This window comes from Elephas maximus, chromosome 9 (assembly GCF_024166365.1).
Source record: "Elephas maximus indicus isolate mEleMax1 chromosome 9, mEleMax1 primary haplotype, whole genome shotgun sequence".
NCBI classification, from domain to species: Eukaryota; Metazoa; Chordata; class Mammalia; order Proboscidea; family Elephantidae; genus Elephas; species Elephas maximus.
In genome coordinates, this window is record NC_064827.1 from 123683745 (window position 1) to 123708928 (window position 25184).

Consider the following 25184-nt stretch of genomic DNA (forward strand, 5'->3'; position numbering starts at 1 on the left):
CCATTGTGTCACCAGGGCTCCTTTAAAGATCACTAAAACCAAAAAACCAAACCTGTTGCCCTCCAGTTGATTCTGACTCATGGTAGAACTGTTCCATAGAGTTTCCAAGGCGGTAATCTTCATGGAAGCAGACTGCCACATCTTTCTTCCATGGAGTAGCAGGGGTGTTTGAATCACTGATCTTCAGGTTAGCAGCCGAGCACTTTAACCTCTGAGTCACAAGGGCTCCTTTTAAAAATCACTAGTGTTGTATAATAATGATTATATAAATGTGTTTTACAGCTGAGCCATATAGTATACTATGATTATCTTTTCTTTCTTGAAAACTTTTAAAAGATTTCCTGAAGTTTTTAATTTTTTTTGCTTAGTTTTTCTGTGTTCTTACCACTAATTCAGTCTCAAACTCTCCACCATGTACTTTAACTTCCTAAAGAAGTAAAGCCAGAATGCTCTTTAGAAGCAAGGATGACAAGACTTCATCTCACATACTTTGGACATGTTATCAGGAGGGACCAGTCCCTGGAGAAGGACATCATGCTTGGTAAAGTAGAGGGTCAGCAAAAAAGAGGGAGACCTTCAACAAGATAGATTGACGGTGGCTGCAACAATGGGCTTAAACACAGCAACAATTGTGGGGGATGGTGTAGGACAGGGCAGTGTTTCGTTTGGTGGTACATAGGGTTGCTATGAGTTGGAACCGACTCGATGGCACCTAACAACTACACAACAATATGTTTAAGATGCATTAGGTAGTCCATCAGTTTCACCTTCTTTGGAAAACTCTCCTAGAGTCTTCTGCCCTTCTCTGATCTGGACTGGCTGCTGTCAGTCCTGGGCTCTGCTGTCATCTTGGTACCATTACTCATCATCACCCTGGAGATTCTTCTCTTTTCTCTTGTGTTGAATCTCCATTTCCTGTGTCCCATGTCATCTTTTCTGTGGGTTCCTTTCCTTTGATGGCACACATCCTGTAATTCCTTGCTACTCCAAGTGTGGCCTAGAGGACCAATAGCCTCAGCATCACCGAGAACTTGTTACAAAGGCAGAATCTCAGGCCCCACTCCAGACCTACTGCATTAGAATCCTCTCATTAAATTTTGAGAAACATACTTCTAGCAGCTTTCTGAGAAAGGATGCATGAGAAGTCAATTTGAATAAAATTGTATGTCTGAAAATATCTTGACTCTACCTTCACACGTAATTATGACGGGTGTTAAATAATGGTTTAGAAATAGTTTTCTCTCTGTTTTGGAGTCATATTTCCATTGTTTTCTCGACATACAGACTCCTCACTCTTTTTTCATAACTTACTTTTTTTCCCTTGTCATATTGTACAATCTTCTCTTTGATCCCAATGTCCTGGTGTTTTATGATGTTCTACATTAGTTGGGGCCTTTCCAAACAGAAAATTTAATTCTGGGAAATTTCCTTGACTTTTTTAATGGATGATTTCCTCTTCTTTGTTTTCACTGATCTCTGCTACTAAAACTGTCCTCATTATGATGTTGTGTCTGCTGATGGGGTGTCTAATGCTCTTATCTCTTCTCTCTTCTGTCCTCCTGTCTTCTGTCCTCCTGCTCTGCCTTCTAGCGGATCCTCTCCAACTTCATCTATTTACCTTCCAATCTGTCTATTGAATTTTAATTTCTTATTTTATATTTGTTCATTTTCAGGAGATGAGTTAAAAGGTTCATTTCTCCTTTTAAAATACCTTTCTGTTCTTCTCTTATCTGAGGATATTAATGACATTTTTGAAACTTTCTTTCCTTAGTTTTGGCCATTTCCTCCAAGTTGCTTGTTCCTGTTGGTTTTTCAGTCTGTCTTCATTCAGTTTTTTCATTCAGAGGCTTTTCTTCAGATGTCTTGTGGTACTTACTTGGTTGCTGCTCATATTTACGAAAAGGGCATTAGGAGGCATTTGGGAGCTCTAGGCACTTGTCTGGTCTTTCAGTTGGGTATTTTTCCACATAGGTTTTGGTCAGACCTTTGTGGGGAGATCCCCAAAGTCAGTATCTTTTGGTTTTCTCCTTGAGCTGGACAGATTCCACACAAAATCAGTCTCCCCCTGTTGGGTACTGGCCTGGCTGCCAGTTTCTGGGAGATAAGGGAAGAAGAGAGCTAACAGGTTCTCTGCATTTAGTATGTAAATGTTCTCTAAATACCTTCTTTTCCCTTTAGCACTCCCACTCTCAACTATGTGTGGTGTCTCCCAGGCCAGACACCTTCTGTCTTGTCCTCTCCAGAGAATATCCCTGTTGTGGTGGAAGGTAGGCCTGTGCAGGGTGGAGTGGGGGGATAACTGGGGATTTACCTCAGTCCTGCTCTCTCAAGCCCTTTTCCTCTTTAAGCCTATCTGTCCTCCTGGCTTCTAAGGTGCGTGGAACCTCCAGGTTCTGAGTCTTTTAAGGGCTCTATAATGAAAATTGGCCCTGGTGGTGCAGTGGTTAAGAGCTCAGGCTCGAATCCACCAGCCACTCCTTGGAAACCCTCTGGGGCAGTTCTACTCTGTTCTATAGGGCCACTACTGAATTGGAATTGACTCAACAGCAATGGGTTTTATGGGTTATAATGAATGTCAGTGGCGGCTCAGTGGTAAAATTCCCATTTGCTATGCAGGAGACCCGGTTTGGATTCCTGGCCAACAGTCCTCATATACAGAATCCTCAGCTTCTTGATCTGCTGAATTAATGCTTTTTGTATGAAGAAAAAAATAACTCTTAATTAGTATAAAGTTTCATTTAGCTGGGTTTTCTCTCACAGCCCCAAATGAATTCCTCAATGATACTTTTGGTGTATAGAAGGTGATTTGAAAATTAGCCTTAGAGACTGGCTGAATTGGATGATACTGTAATGGTTGGTTTTCTAGAAGTCAGGTGCACTCAAGTACTAGCATGGAGGTAATGATGCTCTATGACTTTCAGGATCTTCAGTAGCCAAGAAAAACCATAAAGGATGATGTTTTCCCAGAAAAAACAGGGCGTGGTGACCCAAAGTCACAGCACCGTTCTCTGTCCTCAGAGAGAAGTTAACCTGACCGGTGAAGTGTGTTCCTGAAACAGAAGTCACTGGATGAATAAATGCCGCCCCAGTGATAGTGGATGGTGGTGGAGAAGAAAGTGCCCTTCACAGAGAAGGCTTGTTACAGATTGAATTGTGTCCCCCCAGAAGAATGTGTTGGAATCCTAACCCTATACCTGTGGATGAAATCCCATTTGGAAATAGGGTTTTCTTTGTTATGTTAATGAGGCCATAGTAGTGTAGGGTGTGTCTTAAACCCAACTATGTTGAGTGATAAAAAGAGCAGATTAGGCACAGAGACAAACAAGGACAAATGGCGGAAAAGATAGATGCCACATGAAGATCTCCAAGGAACCGGGGAACGGTGGGGCTGGAGAATTAAGCTGACAGACAGAGAGAACTTTCCCTTAGAGCCAGCGCCCTGAATTGGGACTTCTAGCCTCCTAAACTGAGAGAAAATAAATGTTTGTTGTTGAAAGCCACCTGCTGTGGTATTTCTGCTACAGCAGCACTAGGAGACTAAGACAAGGCCTCTCTCTCTCCTGCGAGTTAACATCAATTTTACTGAGAGGGCAGTGACTTTATTGGGAAGCAGGTCATCGCAGTGGCACATTTTCTCCTTTATTTTGGAACAAAAAGGAAATTACAATAAAAATAAAGCTAATGCATAAGGTCTAAAGAAAAGGGAAATTCTGGATTGTATCTTGGATAACGTTCATATCCAAAATAATTCCCTGTACTGTCTACTACACGCAGGAGGAGAATTCATTATAACAATGACATTGTAACGATGACTGAATTAATTATAACACTTAACTGTGTTTTATAATTTTTATTTATTAAGGCAAAGGAGCTTGAAACATAGAGATTTTGTCATTGGAAAGAACTGTAAAAATTTTGCAGTTTTAATGGAAGACTTTCCCAAGGATCAAACTCTCCTGCACTCACACTGGTGGCTTGGCGGTGATGGTGCCAGGCCTTGCCTTTATGCACATGCTGTGTGAGCAAGAGACCCATTGCTCAGGTGTCACAGGCATGGTGGGCTTTAGTCGTCATTCTCTCAGTGGGGGCTCAGGCTTCAAGCATAGTCGCTCACTGTTGGAGACTAAATCATTGTTTCTATAACTTTAGAGCTGAAACAAAACTTAACAATTGTACTTCTTTTTCACAAATGAGAACATTGGGTCCAGAGAGTTTAAGTGACCTTTCTTCTGATCACTCAGCTACTTGGCAGCAGAGCTGGGGCCAGAGCACAGGCCTCATCTCCCAAGCCCATCTCCAGTCCATGGTGAGTATTTCCTAAGAGTGACACCACGAGGAAGCTTCTTTCCTCCAGGACAATGTCAGCCAGCTATCTGCACCTTTAGGTCTGATGCTTAACTTGGTAAATGGAAACAAGCTCTTCTGTTAGCTCCTCATTGCTGTTTCCTTCATGTCCATGTCTCAGGGAGGAAGTGAGATTTCCTAAAGACCAGAAGGAAATGCCAAACATGACAGGATGCACACACAAACACAGATCCAGGGAAACTCCTCCTTCCCAAATAGCATAGAACGGGTTTTCCAGTTTAAAATGCCACTTGGGCCATCTCCACTCCACCCCCACACCATGAAAACTCTTTCTACCTTCCTTTCAATTATCCATGAAAAGGAGAAAAATTCGTATCATTGACCAAAATTAATATTTATGGACAACCAGTTCATCCATCCATCCATTCATTCACTTATTATTCAGTAGGGTGTGTATGGCGGCACTGGGTAAGTTAATGGGGAGACATCAATGAGCAAGACCAGCCAGCCTCATTTTTTTGTGGAACTTACACTGGGTGGCCAGTATAGAGGCTGACAGGAGCTATTTAGAGATTGGAAAAAGAAAGAATTCTCAGAAGAGAAGACATTTGGTCTGGCACCTGAAGTGTGGAAAAGTATGCCACTGAAAGAGAAGAATTTTCTACATGAAGGCAGTGGCACATGCAAAAGCCCAGGGATAGGAGGTCTACAAGCCTGGGCAGGCTTCTTGTCAGGTGTCCATAAACAAGGCGATGAAGGACAAAGTGCCAGGACAGCAAAGAGCTTGGGTTTCACTCTAAGTTTAGTGGGAAAACACTGGAGGGGTTTAAGCTGAGAAAGTACATGAACAGCTTCATAATTTTAGAAGACTCATTCTGGCTGCCATTTTAAACAAGGTGAATGACTGAAAACAACAGGAGCAGTAGAGACAGAGGGAAGGAGATGACCTGGGACCTATCTTGGAGGTCAGATCTATAAGATTCGTGGGTGGATTGGGAGACCCTGGGTGGTGCAAACAGCTAAGCACTAGGCTTCTAACCCAAAGGTTGGCAGTTTGAACCCAGCCAGAGGTGCCTTGGAAGAAAAGCCTGGCAATCTATGTATTTCTGAGAAATCAGCCATTGAAAACCCTATGGAGCACAACTCTGACACACATGAGGTTTCCATGAGTCAGCGTCAGCTCAATGACAACTGGTCTGGTTTCTTGGTTTTTGGATGTAGAGGGTGAGAGAGTGGGAAAAATCAAGCAATATGCTCAGGTTTCTGCTTGGTAACTGGGTATGTGGTAGTAAGATAAATGGAGATGGGGAAGCGTGAGGGGACCTGCCGTGAGGGAGGGCTAATGAGCATCTGTGGTTTATGATACCCTATTCTGTGGGAATTGAATTTAGAAAGGAGTAGGGCCTGGTCCCCACTTCAGAAACAAAAGAGCAGAGGTCCTGGCTGCTGACTGGCCAGTGGGTGCGTGAGCACAGGGCTTGGCATCCTACAGAAATGATGCAAAGATGCAGTCATGGGGACTGCTGCAATAACTGCTGTCTGGAAGCCTGGGGCCAGATGTCCCAATACAGTAGGTGCCCAATACTGATGGCATATTAAAGCTATGATTCTAGTACAGGGGCTTCGCTGGGCTCTGCATCCTTATATTCTTACCTAAGCCTGGTCCTATAGTCCAGTTTACCACTACATTCCTGCTTTGCTCAAGTTACCCAGAATTAGTCTGTGTTGTTGGTAACCAAACAGGACAATTACATTAATTTCCATGGCTGCTGTAATAAATTATCACAAACTTGGTGGTTTAAAACAACCAAAATTTATTCTCTCATAATTCTGAAGGTCAGCTGTCTGAAATCAAGATGTTGGCAGGGCTATGATCCCTCTGAAGACAATAAAAAAACCAAACCCATTGCTGTTGAGTCAATTCCAACTCATAGCAACCCCACAGGACAGAGTAGAGTTGTCCCATAGGGTTTCCAAGGAGTGGCTGGTGGAGCCAAACTGCCATTGAAGACACTGAAACCAAAACCAAACCCACTGCTGTTGAGTCGTTTCTGACTCATGGCGACACTAGGGTAAATTAATCTTTCCTTGCCTCTTCCATCTTCTGATGACTGTCAGCATTCCTTGACGGAATCACTCCAATCTCCATCTGCATCTTCACATGGCCTCCTCTTCATCTGTCCATGTCTTTTATAAGGGTGCTTGTCACTGGATTGAGGGCTCACTCAGATGAACCAGGATCCTTAACTTAAACAAAGACAGTTTTTTTCCAAATAAGATCACCTTCTTGGGTTCCAGGAACTTGATGTGGACATGTCTTTTTAGGGACCGCCATTCTATTACTACGGTAATCAAGAGTTGCATTTGGACACGTTAAGTGTGAAATGCATATGGCATGTATGAGTAGAGATGATCAGGTGGGCAAATGGAAATATACATCTGGATCTAAGAAGAAAGGTAATTGGCATAGAAATGGAATTTACAGAAATGGAGAAGGATGAGCTCACCCAAGGAGGGTGTGTAGATAGACATGAGGCCTGGGATGGAGCTCTTACGAACTATCACCAACTGCGGTGTGATTAATTACTTTCGTGTGTGGCCTTTCCAGCCATGGTCTTGTAACTTCCACCCATGCGATTGTGTGATAGGGTTATTGTGGTCTACTAAGGGGATTTGTCAGTTTTGCCTTAAAAGAGAGCCAATTCCACAGCAGAGGGAGGAGCCCACCATCACCAAGAATGGAGAGACCAACAGGAGAGACCTGCCAGCAGGAGATGGCACAGTGGGCTTCCCTGCCCACAGAGAGAGAAAGCTGATTGCCTTTGGGCAGAGATGGAGGGCCAGGGAGAGGTGTGCCTGCGAGCATGGCTGGAAGGAGGCTATCCTGAGGGAAGAATTATATCTTAACTGCTCCTGAGCCTGAATTGTAACTGTTACTTTCCTAATAAACCCCATAATTGTGAGTATGGTCTTTGAGTTCTGTGTGGCCATTGCAATGAATTATAGAACCCAGCAGAGAAGTAGAGAGTGCTATGTGAGAGATGGTTGGTGTCAGAATTAGTAAAGACGGCAGAGAGAGGAGGCTTATCTGGCCTCCATCTCATGGGAGTCAGACTTGTGCTGTTGATCTTCATTTTCCTTCCCCCTTGTGGGGTTGGAAGAGGTCAGACACTGTTCCCAAGTCATTTTTACACCAACCTTGCAAAATTTCATTTATGTATTCCAAAAACCAAACCCATTGCTGTTGAGTTAATTAGGACTCCTAGTGACCCTATAAGACAGAATAGAATTGCACCATAGAGTTTCCAAGGCTGTAATCTTTGCAGAAGCCAACTGCCACATCTTTCTCCTGTTTGATAGGTTCATACTGCTCACCTTTTGTTTAGCAGCCAGGCACTTTGACCACTGTGCCACCAGGGCTTCTTAGTTATGTATTAAACTGAGTAACAAATTACCATAAAATTTAGTGGTTTAAAATGACAAATTATTATTTTATTTCATGATTCTGTGGGTCAGGAATTTGGACAGGGCACAGCATGAATGGTTTGTCTCTGTTCCACCATTTCTGAGGCTTCGGCTGGGATGACTCAGATATCTGGGGGTTGGCTTGTCCTCTCTCTTTTCCTCTCTTTCCACACAAACTCTCCACATTGTTAGGTTTGTCTCCCCACAGTATGGTGGCCTCCAGGTAGTCAGACTACCTACATGGTAGCTCAGGGCTTGAAGAGATCAAGGAAGAAGCTGTCAGTCCTCTTAAAGACGGGGCCTATAACTGCCATTGTACCACTTTCACCATATTTGATTGGTCAAAGCTAGTCTGCATCCAAGAAGAGTGGAAATGGACACCACACCTCTATGGAGGGGAGTGGCAAAGCATTTGCAGCCATCTTTATTCTGCCTTAAGTAGACAGAGGTAGACTGAGAAAAACCTATCCTGGCTTTACCTCAAAACAAAATTTAGGAAGAGATTATACATACGCCTCCTAGAGTTTGGCCAGTCTGAAAGCTGGGTAGTCCATCTGTACCACATTGCTGACGTGTTTTGGGGTGAAATCTTGTTGTTTTGCAACTCCACCCTCTCCCCTGAATCTATCTACATCCATTCAGAGGCAGGGACTCCAGAAAATAATGTGGAGAGGGGTGTGTGTGTGTGTGTGTGTGAAAAGAGAGAGAGAGAGATGATGCAACTGTGCAAGCAGTCTCAAAACATCATCTCTGGATAAAGGAAGTAGATGCCATTCTGATTCGGGACGGATAATATTCTGTGAGTTTTTGATAGTGTTTTTATGTTACTTGTATAGTGGGTAGAAATGGAGGTAGCATTATGCCTTGCATGACAGAATTTTGCAAGACCAACAACTTCTTCATTGCAAATACCTTTTTTCACCAACATAAATGGTGACTATACACATGGACCTCACCAGATGGAATACGTAGGAATCTAATCGACTACATCTGCGGAAAGAGAGGATGGAAAAGCTTAATATCATCAGTCAGAACAAAGCCATGGGCCAACTTCAGAACAGACCATCAATTGCTCATATGCAAGTTGAAGTTGAAACTGAAGAATATTACAACAAGTCCACGAGAGCCAAAGTACAACCTTGAGTATACCCCATCTGAATTTAGAGACCATCTCAAGAATAGATTTGATGCATTGAACAGTAATGACTGAGGACCAGACGAGTTGTGGAATGACATCAAGGACATTATACATGAAGAAAGCAAGAGGTCATTTAAAAGACAGGAAAGAAAAAAAAAAAAAAAAGACCAAAATGGATATCAGAAGAGACTCTGAAACTTGCTCTTGAATGTTGAGCAGCTAAAGCAAATGGAGGAAATGATGAAAAGTAAAAGAACTGAACGGAGGATTTCAAAGGGTGGCTCAAGAAGACAAAGTAATGTATTATAATGACATGTGCGAAGATCTGGAAAAAGAAAACCAAAAGGGAAGTATGCACTTGGCATTTCTCAAACTGAAAGAACTGAAGAAAAAATTCAAGCCTCAAGTTGCAATAGTGAAGGATTCTGTGGGGAAAATATTAAACAACGCAGAAAGCATCAAAAGAAGATGGAAGGAATATACAGAGTCATTATACCAAAAAGAATTGATCGATGTTCAACCATTTCAAGAGATGGCATACGGCCAGGAACCAATGGCACTGAAGAAAGAAGTCCAAGCTGCACTGAAGGCATTGGTAAAAAATAAGCCTCCAGGAATTGACAGAATATCAACTGAGATGTTTCAACTAACGGATACAGCCCTGGAAGTGCTCACTCATCTATGCCAAGAAATATGGAAGACAGCTACCTGGCCAAAGGCTGGAAGAGATCCATATTTATGCCTATTCCCAGGAAAAGTGATCCAACCGAATCGGAAATTATCAAACATTAATATCACATGCAAGCAAAATTTTGCTGAAGACCATTAAAAAGTGGCTGCAGCAGTATATCGACAGGGAACTGCTGGAAATTCAGGCTGGATTCAGACGAGAACATGGAATCAGGGATATCACTGCTGATGTCAGATGGATCCTGGCTAAAAGCAGAGAATACTAAAAAGATGTCTACCTGTGTTTTATTGACTACGTTAAGTTATTCGACTGTGTAGATCATAACAAATTAGGGATAACATTGGGTAGAATGGGAATTCCAGAACACTTACTTGTGCTCATGAGAAACCTGTACATAGATCTAGAGGCAGTTGTTTGGACAGAACAAGGAGAAACTGCGTGGTTTAAAGACAGGAAAGGTGTACGTCAGGGTTGTATCCTTTCACCATACCTATTCAATCTGTATGCTGAGCAAATAATCCGAGAAGCTGGACTATATGAAGAAGAACTTGGCATCAGGATTGGAAGAAGACTCATGAACAACCTGCATAATGCAGATGACACAACCTTGGTTGCTGAAAGTGAAGAGGACTTGAAGTACTTACTGATGAAGATCAAAGACCACAGTCTTCAGTATGGATTACACCTCAACATAAAGAAAACAAAAATCCTCACAACTGAATCAGTAAGCATCATCATAATAAATTGAGAAAAGATTGAAGTTGTCAAGGATTTCATTTTGCTTGGATCCACAATCAACACCCACAGAAGGAGCAGCCAAGAAATGAAAAGACGCATTGCATTGGGCAAATCTGCTGCAAAAGACCTCTTTAAAGTATTGAAAAGTAAAGACGTCACTTTAAGAACCAAGGTGTACCTGACCCAAGCCATGGTATTTTCAATCTCCTCATATGCATGTGAAAGCTGGACAATGAATAAGGAAGACCGAAGAAGAATTGAGGCCTTAGAAATTATGGTGTTGGTGAAGAATATCGAATCTGCTACGGACTGCTGGAGAACAAATAAATCTGTCTTGGAAGGTGTACAGCCAGGATGCTCCTTGGAAGCAAGGATGGCGAGACTTGGTCTCATGTACTTTGGACATGTTTTCAGGAGGGATCAGTCCCTGGAAAAGGACATCATGCTCAGTAAAGTAGAGTGTCAGCAAAAAAAGAGTAAGACCTTTAACGAGATGGATTGACACAGTGGCTGCAACAATGAGCTCAAGCATGGCAACAACTGTGAGGATGGTGCATGACTGGGCAGTGTTTCGTTCTATTGTACATAGTGTCCCTGTGAGTTGGAATCAAATTGAGGGTACCAAAGAACAACAACAACAACAGCAACAGCTTTTATTATGGATCAGCACTTCCTGAGCTGATAGGTCCTTCAAGCATTCATCCTTTTTTTTTTTTTAAATGGAGTTATAATGAGAGTGTTTACATGGGGCCAGTGGTCACTGGTGGAAGCACAAGCTTTTGAGGCAAATAAACCTGATCTCACATTTCAGTTCCCCACTTGCTGGCTATCCCACATTCAAGCAAGTAACTTGGCTTCACTAAGCCCGAGTTTCCTCAGCCTGGGTCTCGGATTTGAGAGAATTCAGTGAGATGAGGTACGTGAACAGCTAGGCAGAGTGCCTGCCGCTTTGTCAGTGCTCAGCACACGGTTGCTACTTTAAGTTTAGTTTTCAAAGTTAGTGATGTAGGGATGGGAGGGCTGTGGAGGACGTGGGTCTGAAGGGCCACTGAGGCCTGATTTGTGACCTGGCCACTGTCTACTCCAAGCCCGGCTTCATTCCTCCCACTGGGACAGAGTTAGCCTCTCCTGTCTGTTCTCCATTAAACCCTGTCCCTCTGGTCTTTCACTGCTCTGCTTTCAAAGCGCCAGAAGTTGATTTGGTGATTTTCTATGGTCCTAACAAATCTGGACATAGGCAGCTGCTACTCGGGTTGACCAAGTAGGGGTCTCGTCCAGTTATTAAGAAGTTGAAATGATTGGGTTGTGGCATGATGGAGTCAGATTGTTTGTGCCAACTAAATGTGGCTTTCTCTTTTGTCTTCCAGGAGCTTGTCTATGGGACACACTTCCCACAATAATAAACTGAACGAAAAGGGCTAGTGAATTAACAGGGAAATGCAAGGGCAATTCATTTTCATTCCTGCCTGCAGGTATTTTTGTTTCTTGTAAAGTATCTGTCTATCAAGTTGAATCTGAATCTTGAGATGAGGTCTTGGCATGAAAACTGAAGGGTGACCACATAGGAATAGTAGATGCTTAGAAGAGAAGAAAAGTTAGGAGCCTGATAAAATTGTGAACTTTACAGGTACATATTCAACAACAAGACAATTGCGAGTGTCTCCAGGGGGAAATGGGCTCCCCTGTTGCAGGCAAACAGGAATAGTTGGTCGCCGTAAAGGCAAAAACCCTGACAAAGTTCACTTTCATCTCTTCTTCAAACTTTTCCTCATCCTGATAAGTGATAAGTGTGCAGGAATGGGTCCCAAGGTGGGAAGGAGTTGGGGAGGAGCAAACCCTGGAAGCTTGGAGTTCGTTCTGGGCTGACGCACCTCATACACAGCTACCACCTGTCTGTCATTGGGGGCTTGCGTGTTGCTGTGATGTCAAATAGGTTTCAGTGGAGCTTTCAGACTAAGATGAACTAGGAAGAAAGATCTGGCAATCTACTTCTGAAAACCAGCCAACCAAAACCTTATGGATACCAATGAAAACCCTATGGATCTGCAGCTGATCATGGGGATGGTGCAGTAGTGGCGGCATTTCATTCCGTTATGTTTGGTGTCACCATGCATCGGGGGCTGACTGGACAGCAGCTAACGACAAGTGGACCCCATCTTGACACATCCTCCGCTGCACAGGTTTGCTGAGAAGTAGCTATGGCTGTGTCTCCTGGGCCTCACCAGCCTAGCCTTCCTGACTGTTAATGTGTGTTCTTAGAGTGATCTCCAAGGTGAGATTTGCCAAAGCATTGAGTATTGTGTTTGGGGTTTGGCTGGAACAGCTGGACTGCTGTGATCTCTTTCCCATCACCAAGCAAGTTGCTAGAGGGTTAGAGGCTTGGATGCAGCATGGCCTTTCCAAGCAATGAATGTCCAGCACAGTCAAGACAGGGTTCATTCATTTCCTGACTCAGCACTGCTCTTCCACACGGGCTGGGATGAGGTGCTGGATAAATCAGTAAAGAAAAAAAAAAAGTTGTCCTTGAGTCAGTTCCAACTCATGGTGACCCCGCACGTGTCAGGATAGAACTGTGCTCCGTAGGATTTTCAGTGGCTGATTTCTAGGAAGTATGTTGTCAGGCCCTTCTCTCAAGGCACCTCTGGGTGAACTAGAACCTCCAACCTATTGGTTAATGGACTGAATGTGTTAACCATTTGCACCGTGCATGTGTGGGTAAGGTTTTCAATTCCCTCTTTGGCCAAAGACTACTGTCTTAGTTATCTAGTGCTGCTATAACAGGAATACCACAAATGGATGGCTTTAACAAAGAGAAATTTATTCTCTCACAGTTTAGGAGGCTGGAAGTCAGATTTCAGGGTGCCGCCTCTAGGGAAAGACTCCCTCAGTCTTGTCGGCTCTGGGAGAAGGTCCTTGTCATCAGTCTTCCCCTGGTCTAGGAGTGTCTGAGTGCACTGCTCCCTGCTCTGCTTTCTTGGTGGTATGAGGTCCCCCTGTCTTTCTGTTCACTTCTCTTTTTTATATCTCAAAAGAGATTGACTCTAGACACAACCTAATCCTGTAGATTGAGTCTTGCCTCGTTAACATATTTGCCTCTAATCATCTTGCCTCATTAACGTCGTAGAGGTAGGATTTACAAAACATAGGAAGATGACAAAAAGGTGGACAATCACACAATATTGGGAATCATGGCTTAGGCAAATTGACACACATTTTGGAGGGACACGATTCAATCCATAATGACTACCGTCCCTGGTATCATCAGAAAAGTCCTCTTTCATCATGCCGAGCTCCGAGACAGGCAACAAAAAGCCGGTTAGGCAGACCCCACAGCCCTCTTACTTTTGAAACTGACAGTACATGGAATCAGAAAACTTAGTCCATTTTAAGGACTTATTACTTGTAATAATAAAACTTATACATAAGAAAAAATTAAATAAAAGTTGGCTCGATGAAAGATTCTGGGTTCCAATCAGGGTTTCTAATGAAATGTTACAATCTGTTTGCCAGAATATGATTTCAGAGACATTGAAAGGGAAATTTCAAAAATATTTTGATTTGCTTCCTTTGGGCTTTCTAAACATTGACTGTTTAAAATCTATCAAATTAATGATTGAAAATGATGTTTGTCTCTGACAACTTATGTTTGATTTATATTTGCCATTTATAAACATTCAACAAAACTGGTCTTATGTTGTAATTGCTATTATTTTTTTTCTTATAATTCTAGAATGTAAGCCACAAGAGAATGGTGATAAGATCCTAAAAGGAAGGCTGATGTAATCTGAAGGGCATAAAAGCTCAGAGAATAATCTAGGAAGTGTTCATAATTCTCCCCCCCCCCCCATGGGGATGATCTCTAACAGTTTCTGGTGAATTCATTGTAAATATACGGAGGAAAATGATTCTAAGTTAAATCTAAATATTCCACCAACCTGGCCTCTCAGGCTAACGCCATCTCACAGCTGCAGATAATAGCTGAGGTACTTAAAGGGGTTCCCCCTTAGCAACAGTGTTGCCATGGAAATGCATTGTAACTCCTGGAGAAGAAGCCAGCAAGAGCAGACAGGAGAGGCTTGCGAGAATTTCATATAGAAATAATTACAGTAGTTCTCAGTGTGTTTAAGAAATGAATGCACCCTGACTTTTTCCCCTTTTCTTTTTCAAAACGTGTTTGTGGCAGGTCTGCATCCAAAGGCTCGAGATCAAACACCCATATTTTAAATCTAAATTAATATGTACATATATTTATAATTAGGAGCCCTGGTGACTCAGTGGTAAAAGTGCTTGGCTGCTATCCTAGAGGTCAGCAGTTCTAACCTACCGGCCACTCCCCATTCCGGAGGAGAAAGATGTGGCAATCTGCTTACGTAAAGATTTATGCAACCATTCTCACCTTCTTTTTCTGAGTTATTACTCCACCGTTAATATAAACTCACTGCCCGCTAAGTTTATCATCTAATCTCTAGAGTTGCTGTCGTCAGTTTGATCGCCTATAGATAGATCTTAAAAGAGCACAATGCTCAACGCAGACATTCTTTGCTAAGTAAGCTAAACTACTGTTCGGTTTCAAGAGGACTTTAGGGGATATTTTTGGTTTAAGTTTTAAAAATTATCTCAGGGCAATATTTTAGGGGTTTGTCCAGTCTTCAAGACCCCAGAAAGTCTAGGTTGCATGAGAATTTGAAATTCTGTTCTGCATTTTCCCCGTTTTGATGAGGATTCTTTTATAGAATTTTTTTTTTTAATCAAAATGCTCAGTAACGGTGGACAGACACCCTTCAGTTCTAGCCTGATGGCAAAAGAGACAGTTGTTCATGAAGGCAATCAACCACATATTCCACGTCTTCCCCTTGTTCCTGACTCTCCTCCTTTTCTGTCGTTCCAGGTGAATAGAGACCAACTGCTGTGCCTTGAATGAACTAGGAGAAGCACTAAACATGTAATTAGGCGAATTAACAAGGATGTGCCATGAGACCATGATTCTAAACCTCCAAACCAAAGAACCAAATTTCATGAGATGTTTGGTTGTACACAAGCAGCCTCAGCAGGTACTCTTTTTTTTTTTTGTCGTTGTTGTAAATATATCTATCATACGACTTTTGCAAATTCAACGTTTTGCATTAATCAATGTACCCTTAATCAATGAAATTTATCCATCACTATAAACTGAAACTCAGTACACCATAAGCAATAACTCCCCTTTCCCCCTCCCTCCTGCCCCTGGTAACCACTAATAAACTTTGATCTCTATACATTTGCCTGTTTTTTTTTAAACAATTTTTGTCTTTTTATGTAAAAGAGGTTATGCAATATTTGTCCTTTGGTGATTTACTTATTTCACTCAGCATGACGTCTTCAAGCTCCATCCATATTGTAGCATGCATCTAGACTTCATTTCTCCTACTGGCTGAGTAGTGTTCCGTTGCACGTGTACCACATTTTGTTTATCAGTTCATCTTTTGTTGGGTGTCTTAGTTATCTAGTCCTGCTATGACAGAATACCAAAGGTGGATGACTTTAACAAACAAATTTATTTTCTCACAGTTTAGGAGGCCAGAAGTCTGAATTCAGAATGCTGGCTCTAGGGGAAGGCTTTCTCTATGCTCTGGAGGAAGGCCTTGCCATTGGAGCTTATGCTTCCTGGTTCCTTGGAGATCTCCATGCATCTTGGCATCTATCTTACCCCATCTCTGCTTTTTCTGGGGACATACTTCAACCCATAGCAATGGGCATTTAGGTTGTTTCCACCTTTTGGCTGTTGTGAATAATGCTGCAATAAACATTGATGTGCAAGACTGCTTTCAAGTCTTTGAATGTAGACTTAGGAGTGGAATTGCTGAGCCATGTGGCAGTTCTAGTTTTAGTTTTCTGAGACAGAGCCACAATGTTTTCTGCAATGGTTGTACTACTTTGCATTCCCACCAGCAGTGGATAAGGGTTCTAATTTCCCCACATCTTTGCCAACATTTGTTTTTTTCTGATCGTTTTTACTCTTAGCCATTCTCATGAGAGTGAAATGGTATTTGATTATGGTTTTGATTTGCGTCTTTCTGATGGCTAATGATGTTGAGCATCTTTTCATGTGTTTGGTGGCCATCTGAATGTCCTCTTTGGTGAATATCCATTCAAGTTGTTTGCTCATTTTAAGATTGGGTTGTCTTTTTGTTGTTAAGTTGTTGAAGTTTAATATATATTTTGGTTATTAGATTCTTGTTGGATTCATGGTTTCCAAAGATATACTCCCAGTGGTAGCTTATCTTTTCACTTTTTTCGTAGTCTTTTGAAGAACAGAAGTTTTTAATTTTTATGAGATTCCGTTTATTTTGTCTATTGCTGTTTGTGCTTTTGTTATTATATTAGATAATACATTGCTAAAAGCTAGGCAGGACAGTGTTACCCCTCCGTTTTCTTCTAAGAATTTTATGGTTTTAGTTTTTAGATTTAGGTCTTTAATCCATTTTGAATTAGTTTTTGTGTATGGTGTGAGGCATATATCCAGTTGTATTTTTCTGCATGTGAAAATCCAATTTTTCCATTACCATTTATTGAAGAGACACTTCTTTTCCCATTAAAGGACTTAGCATCCTTGCCAAAAATCAGTTGACCATAGATGGGTGGGTTTGTTTATGGACTCTCAATTCTATTTCATTTGTCTACATGTCCATTGTTATACCAGCACCAGGCTGTTTTCATTACTATCACTGTATAATATACTTTAAAATCAGGAAGTGTGAGTTCTCATACTTTGTTCTTCTCTTTCAACTTTGCATTACTGTTTGGAGCCTCTTGCCCTTCCATATGAAGTCGAGGACTGGTTTTTCCATTTCTGTAAAGAAGCCTAATGGAATTTTGATTGGGATTGTGTTGAACCCATAGATAACTTTGAGTAGTATTGACATCTTACTATATTAAGTCTTCCAATCCATGAACACAGAACATTTTTCAATTTATTTGAATCTTCTTTAATCTCTTCAGCAATGTTTTATACTTTTCATTGTATAGGTCTTTCACATCCCTGGCTAAATTTGTTCCTAGGTATTTTATTCTCTTAAATGCTGTTATAAATGGAATCATTTCTTTAATTTCCCTTTCTGATTTCTCATTACCAGTGTATAAACACCTAACTGATTTTTGTTTGTAGACTTTCTACCCTGAAACTTTGCCTAATTCCTCTATTAGCTCTAGAAGCTTTCTTGTGGACTTTTTGGGGTTTTCTGTAATTAGCATCATATCATTCACAGAGATAATGTTACTCCTTTCCAATCTGAATACCTTGTGTTTCTTCTTTTTTTTTTTTTTTTTTGTCTTCTTGTTCTCAGTAGAACTTCTGATACAATATTGAATACAAGTGGTGACAGAGGGCACCCTTGTTTTGTTTTTGATTTCAAGGGGAAAGCTCTCTGTCTTTCTCCGTTAAGTATAATGTTGGCTGTTGGCTTTTCATATATGCTTTGAACCGTATTGATGAACTTTCCTTCTATTCCAACCGTGTTAAGGGTTTTCATCAAGAAACGGTGTTGGATTTTATCAAATGCTTTTTCTGCATTCATAGAAATGATCATGTGGTTCTTTTCCTTTGTTCTATTGATGTGATGTATTAGGTTGACTGATTTTGTAACATTGAACCGTCCTTGCATTCCTGGAATAAAGCCCACTTGGTCACGGTGTATGGCTCTTTTAATATGCTATTGGTTTCTGTTTGCTAGTATTTTGGTGAGGATTTTTGCATCTATATACATAAGGGATATTGGCCTGTGGTTTTCTTTTTTGTGGTGTCTTTTTCTGCTTTTGGTATCAGGGTTATGTTTGCTTCACGGAGCGACTTAGGGAGTATTATTCCTTCCTATTCTACCTTTTGGAAGAGTTTAAACATGATTGGTGTCAATTCTTCTCTAAATGTTTGGTAGCATTGCCCAGTGAAGCCATATGGGGAATACTATCAAACAGAACTTTTGTTTTGCTGGGAGGTTATTGGTCACTGATTCAGTTTCTTCACTTGTTTTGGGTCTGTTGAGATTTTCTATTTCCTCTTGAATCAGTCTGAGTAGGCTGTGTGCTTCTAAGAATTTGTCTATTTCATCCATGGTATCCAGATGGTCGCCGTACATTTGTTCACGATACTCTCTTAGAACTCCTTTTATCTCTATTGGATCAGTTGTAATGTCTCCTTTTTCTTTTCTTATTTTGGTTATTTGCATATTTTCTCTTTTTCTTTGTAGATGTTCTGTCCAGTATTCAAAGTTGTGTGTTGAAGTCTCCAGCTATTCTTGTAGTGCTATCTATTTCTCCCTTCAATTCTATCAGTGTTTGCTTTATACATTTAGGTGCTCTGGCATATATTTATGATCGTTAAATCTTGATGAATTGACCCTTTTATCACTGTATAATGCCCATCTTTATCTCTTCTGGCAGATTTTGTCTTAAAGCCTACTTTGTCTGGTATTAAGATTACCACTCCAGCTCTCTTTTGGCTGTAATTTGCATGGAATATTTTTTTTCCATCCTTTCACTTTCAACCTATTTGTATTCTTGTGCCTAAGGTGTGTATCTTGTAGACGGCATATAGGTGGATCTTTTTTTTTTTTTTTTAATCCATTCTGCCATTCTCTGCATTTTGTTTGGAGCATTTAGTCCAGTTACACTCACTGTAATTATTGATAAGAAGTGACTTACTTCTGCCATTTTGTTATTTATTGTGTGTCTTAAGCCTTCTTCGTCTTTGTTCTTTACTACTGATTTGTGTTTTGTTTTTTAATTGTAATGAGCCATTTTGTTTCCATTCTTCTTTCCTTTTGTATATGTTTTATAGATATTTTCTTAGTGGTTACCATGGATATTACATTTAATAGTTTTTATTTATAACATCCTAGTGTAAGTCGACTCAATGGCACTGGGTTTTTTAGTGTAAGTTGGAGCCCTAATGGCCTAGTGGTTAAGAGCTTGGCTGCTAAACAAAAGATTGGCAGTTCAAATCTACCAGCTGCTCCTTTGAAACTCTATGGGGCAGTTCTACTCTATCCTGTAGGGTCGCTGTGAGTCAGAACCAACTTGACAGCACCTAACAACAACAAGTGTTAGCTGGTACCAACTTAACTTCAGCAACATAGAAGAAATTCTATACCTATACTATCCCTCCCCCATTTTGTTGTTGTTATCACTAATTGTCTTTACATTTTATGTGTCCTGATTTATCATGATTTTTATACATCTGTTATTAAAAAGGAAACCCTGGTGGTTTAGTGGTTAAGTGCTATGGCTGCTAATGAAGAGGTCAACAGTTTGAATCTGCCACTCGCTCCTTGGAAACTCTATGGGGCAGTTCTACTCTGTTCTACAGGGTCTCTATGAGTCGGAATCGACTCAATGGCAGTGGGTTTTTTTTTTTTTTGGTTATTAAAAAACACAAAGAACAAAACAATTAGAGTTATCAAGCTTGAATACCTTATTACTAGCCCTTATACTTGACTGTGCACTTCCCTTTATTAGGGATTTTTCTTTTTATGTATGTCTTTGAATCTCTTTCTCATGTTTTTTCTCTTCCACCTGCAAAACTCCCATTAGTATTTTTTGTAGGGAAAGTCTGTGGGGATGAACTCTCTCAGCTTCTTTTTGTCTGGGAATATTTTAATTTCACCTTCATATTTGAGGGACAATTTCTGTGTGTATAGTATTCTTTTTTTTTTTTTATTAGCTTTTATTGAGCTTCAAGTGAACGTTTACAAATCAAGTCAGACTGTCACATATAAGTTTATATACACCTTACTCCATACTCCCACTTGCTCTCCCCCTAATGAGTCAGCCCTTCCAGTCTCTCCTTTCGTGATAATTTTGCCAGCTTCCAACTCTCTCTATCCTCCCATCCCCCCTTCAGACAGGAGATGCCAACAGTCTCAAGTGTCCACCTGATATAATTAGCTCACTCTTCATCAGCATCTCTCTCCTACCCACTGTCCAGTCCCTTTCATGTCTGATGAGTTGTCTTCGGGAATGGTTCCTGTCCTGGGCCAACATAAAGTTTGGGGACCATGACCGCCGGGATTCTTCTAGTCTCAGTCAGACCATTAAGTATGGTCTTTTTGTGAGAATTTGGGGTCTGCATCCCACTGATCTCCTGCTCCCTCAGGGGTTCTCTGTTGTGCTCCAAGTCAGGGCAGTCATCGGTTGTGGCCGGGCACCAACTAGTTCTTCTGGTCTCAGGATGATGTAGGTCTCTGGTTCATGTGGCCCTTTTTGTCTCTTGGGCTCTTAGTTATCGTGTGACCTTGGTGTTCTTCATTCTCCTTTGATCCAGGTGGGTTGAGACCAATTGATGCATCTTAGATGGCCACTTGTTAGCATTTAAGACCCCAGACGCCACATTTCAAAGTGGGATGCAAAATGTTTTCATAATAGAATTATTTTGCCAGTTGACTTAGAAGTCCCCTTAAACCATGGTCCCCAAACCCCCGCCCTTGCTCCGCTGACCTTTGAAGCCTTCAGTTTATCCCGGAAACTTCTTTGCTTTTGGTCCAGTCCAGTTGAGCTGACCTTCCATGTATTGAGTATTGTCCTTCCCTTCACCTAAAGCAGTTCTTATCTACTAATTAATCAGTAAAAAACCCTCTCCCACCCTCCCTCCCTCTCCCCCTCATAACCACAAAAGTATGTGTTCTTCTCAGTTTATACTATTTCTCAAGATTTTATAATAGTGGTCTTATACAATATTTGTCCTTTTGCCTCTGACTAATTTCGCTCAGCATAATGCCTTCCAGGTTCCTCCATGTTATGAAATGTTTCACAGATTCATCACTGTTCTTTATCGATGTGTAGCATTCCATTGTGTGAATATGTGTGTATGGTATTCTTGATTGATAATTTTTTTCTGTAGGAGTTTGTATCAGCTCTGTAGCAAGTCAAGATAGAGTCAGCCATACAAAGATGGGGTTTAAAGAATTCCTGCAGGAGAGTAGCGTGTCCACCTCAGAGTTCCGTAACAACTGAGACACTATACACCAACAGGGCAGAAAGATCAACTGACACTTATCACTAATGACATTTTAGAAGCTGCTTTCTTTCTTCCGGCTATTGAAAAAGGTATAAATCATATAATGATGTCCTTGGGGGAAGAAAATGGTTAAATGCTTGCTTGCTAACTGAAAGGTTGGAGGTTCAAGTCCACCTGCGGCACCTCAGAAGAAAGGTCTGGCAATTTACTTCCAAAAAACCAGCCCTTGAAAGCCCTGTGGAGCACAGTCCTACTCTGACTCACAGTGGGCACCATGGGTCAGAGTCGACGCCAAAGCAACTGTTTTTTAAATCAAATAATATTTCTGCTAATATCACAGCAGCACTTCCAGGCGGGGCTGTTCCTTCTCAGCCTGAAACAGCATCAACCTCCAGCTTAAAAAAAAGACCTGCAGAAATTAAATGAAACGGTGTGTTTACAGCCCAGAAGGCCCTGAAAGGGACTAAGCAGGTTGCAACAAATTTCTTCTTAGAATTTCCAGGGCTAATTCCCTTTGGGCAATTTCTAAACTCGACAATAAATAGCTTTAGCACAAGACCCCTGAGGGGTTCTTTTCTTTAAATGTTGACTTTATTAAAAATGAAATATTGACAGACAACTGGCCAGGGGCCTGGCAAATGATTGTTGGGGATAACTTTAAGGAATTTAGTCAGCAGTTATTTTTTAAGTATTAGTATTATGTCTCTTTTCATAAAAAAGAGCCCTCCTTCAAAACTCTTTGGGGTTGGTATTGTTGCTGGGAACTCCAGGTTCTGCTTGGCGTGACTCAGTCTGGAGCCAAAAAGACAGAGACCAAGCTGGGGAGTATGAACAGCAACTTTATTGGCTGACCAAGCGAGAAGACAGTCAGGGCTAAGTGCGGCCCGAGGCTGCTTGTATGCAGCTTGCCGAGGCTGGTTTATATAGGCAGGATCAGCTTTAGAATACAAAATGGCACACACAGACACAGAGCATTCTAGAATGTATAAGCGTTTTCTAAGGACCGGTTTGATTTTCCACACAGAAGGAAGTTAGCCATTTTTGTTCAATAGCATGTTAGCTCTCCACCCAGGGGCAGAGAATTTACCATGCATGAGGCAGTTCATGAGCTAAAGGTTATCTGGAGTGCCAAGATGGAGGGTAGGACCCGTTTCAGCCAGTTCTGGCTAGCAGGTGGCTGTTTCTTTTCAAGGAAGTTCTGAGGAGAAAGACAACTTCAGGAAATGGGCTGGGTAAGGGGCTGTCCTAAGGAGACAATGATTTTAAGAAAATGGCTCTAGCCCTGTCTTAGTGTGGCCATGCACTCATGGTCTCAGTTTGAAAGTCATTTCACCAGAAAGGCCTCTGGATACTCTCTATTCCCACCCAATATAAATTCAGCATTACTATTATTCTGTCTTAGACCACCTCAGTCATTTCTCTTTAGAGCTCATATCATAGTTCCTAATTACATACGTATTTTTTGAATTCTTATTTTCTCCCTTTTATTATGCAAAATGTTGCGCACTAAATACACTGTGCCTTGCATTTTTTGAAGAATTAATTTGTATTTTTCTTCATTTAATTTTTAAATTTTTATTGAACTTTTACTTTTGAGATAATTTTAGACTCATATACAATTTTAAGAAATAATACTGAAAAATCCCATGTATCTTTACTCCATGTCTCCCAGTGATAGCATCTTGCAAATCTATAGTCAAATATCACAAGCAATGTCAAGGTACAAAATGTTCCCATGCCACAAAGATTCCTCACGTTGCCCTTTAATAGCCACAATCACTTCCCTCACAACTCCAACCCCTCCTTAATCCCTGGCAAGCATTAATCTGCTTTTCATCTCCATAATTTTGTCATTTTAAGGATGTTAACCAAACAACCAATGTGTTGCTGTCGAGTTGATTCCGACTCATAACAACCCTAAGAACGTTAGATACGTGGAATCATACAGCATGTGATGTTTTTGGAATGACTTTTTTCACTCAGCCTAATTCTCTAGAGATTCAGTCAGGTCGTTGTGTATATCAATTGTTCATTGCTTTTTATTGCTAAGACCGAAGAAGAATTTATGTCTTTAGAATTATGGTGTTGGTGAAGAATATTCGATATACCATGGACTGCCAGAAGAACAAAAAAATCTGTCTTGGAAGAAGTACAGACAGAGTGCTCCGCAGGAGTGAGGATGACAAAACTTGTCTCACTTACTTTGGACATGTTATCAGGAGGGACCAGCCCCTGCAGAGGGAATCACGCTTGGAAAAGTAGATGGTCAGTGAAAAAGAGGACAACCCTCGATGAGATGAACTGACACAGTGGCTGCAACAATGGGCTTAAACAGGAACTATTGTGAGAGTGGTGCAGGACTGGGCGGTGTTCCATTCTGTTGTACGTAGATAGGGTGGCTGTGAGCTGGAACTGACCCCACAGCACCTAACAACAACGGCATTATTCCGTGTTATGGATGTTCCGCTGTTCAAACACCCACTGAAGGATGTCTGGGTTGTTTCCAGTGTTTGGCAGTTAAAAATAATGCTGCTATAAATATTTGTGTTCAGATTTTTGCATGAACGTAAGTTTTTATTTCTCTGGGACTTTGGTATGGAATCACCTTATCAAAAAGCAATTTAGCCATTTGGTACTGGTTCTGAAGCCCTGCCTGAGTTGACCTCTATCTGGATTGCCTAGGGAACCCTGACTAGGCTGACCTTTACCTGGATTTATTGGGTTTTGCCGGGGGGGGGGGGCTGTCCAGTGACTGATAAAAACTGTAGAACATGGAGGCGCAAATGAGGCCACCCCATCAACAAAAGCCAGGAGGGAAGCTAGTTCTTTGAACACTGGGCCCTACACTGAGAACCCCCCCGACTGAGTAAACTTGTTACAGTATCAGAAGAGAAACAGAGAAGAGGGGCAAACCTGGGTGGTGGCAGCAGAGCGTAAAGGCCAAACCCTGCAGAGAGAGGTGGGAGCCAGCTGAGTGGAGCCCACAGTGGAGCCCGCCAAGTGTCGTTACAGAACAGTTCCTGTTTGAAAGATTTCCTGGTTTGTGAAAATGAACACTGGTATCCGGGAAAGGTAAGAGGGCACTTTCTTAGAGGCAAGTGGGTTCCCTTTTAGGTGTTGAGACCTTATGCCGGGAACCACCCAAACCTCACTGAATGCAGATTTTGTTTCTTTTTATTCTTTGTTTATATCCTGTTTTGTTATTAAAGTTTTTGTTGAAGTTAGAGTGTTTCTTTAAGTTCTCTGTGAATTATCAAACCCAACAGAGAAAGAGTGCTGCAGGGGGAGCAGCTCGTGTCAGAAATGGTGGAAGAGTTGGAGAATGGGGATACAGTTGACCTGTGCCTCGTAGGAACCAGCTTTCTGCTGGTTCTTATCCTCAGAGTTGTAACCAAGGTTGTCTTTCCAGTTGGTGTCCAAGAGAGTGACTCGTTTCAGGGATAAATGCCCAGGAGTGCAATTGCTGGGTCATATGGAAGCTACATTCTAGTATTTTAAGAAGCTGCGAAACTATGTTCCAGAGTGGTTATACCATTTTACAGTCCCAAGAGCAACATATGGGAAATCCATTTTCTCCACATCCTCACCTGCATTCGGTGGTGTAGTTATTTTTTGTTTTAGCCGTCTGACAGGTGTGTGGTGACATTGCACAAGTCTCTTTTTGAGTCTCTGCTTTCAAGTCTTTTGGGTATATATCTAGGAATGGAATTGCTGGGTCATATAGTAGTTCTATTTTCAGTTTTTTGAAGAACTGCCACATTGTTTTCTACAATGGATGTACCATTTTGCATTCCCACCAGCAATGGATAAGGGTTCCAATTTCCCCAGATCCTCACAAACATTTCTTTTCTTTTTTTTTA

General features: G+C 41.4%; 1 long non-coding RNA gene across 1 annotated transcript; it reads left to right on the forward strand.

Annotated features, from left to right (window-relative positions):
* The first annotated feature begins 1864 nt into the window (after positions 1-1864).
* LOC126082730 (uncharacterized) lies at positions 1865-15388 on the forward strand. Its single transcript, XR_007518629.1, has 3 exons — positions 1865-2267; positions 11705-11809; positions 15226-15388. It is a non-coding gene; the product is annotated as an uncharacterized LOC126082730 (long non-coding RNA).
* Positions 15389-25184: the final 9796 nt, after the last annotated feature.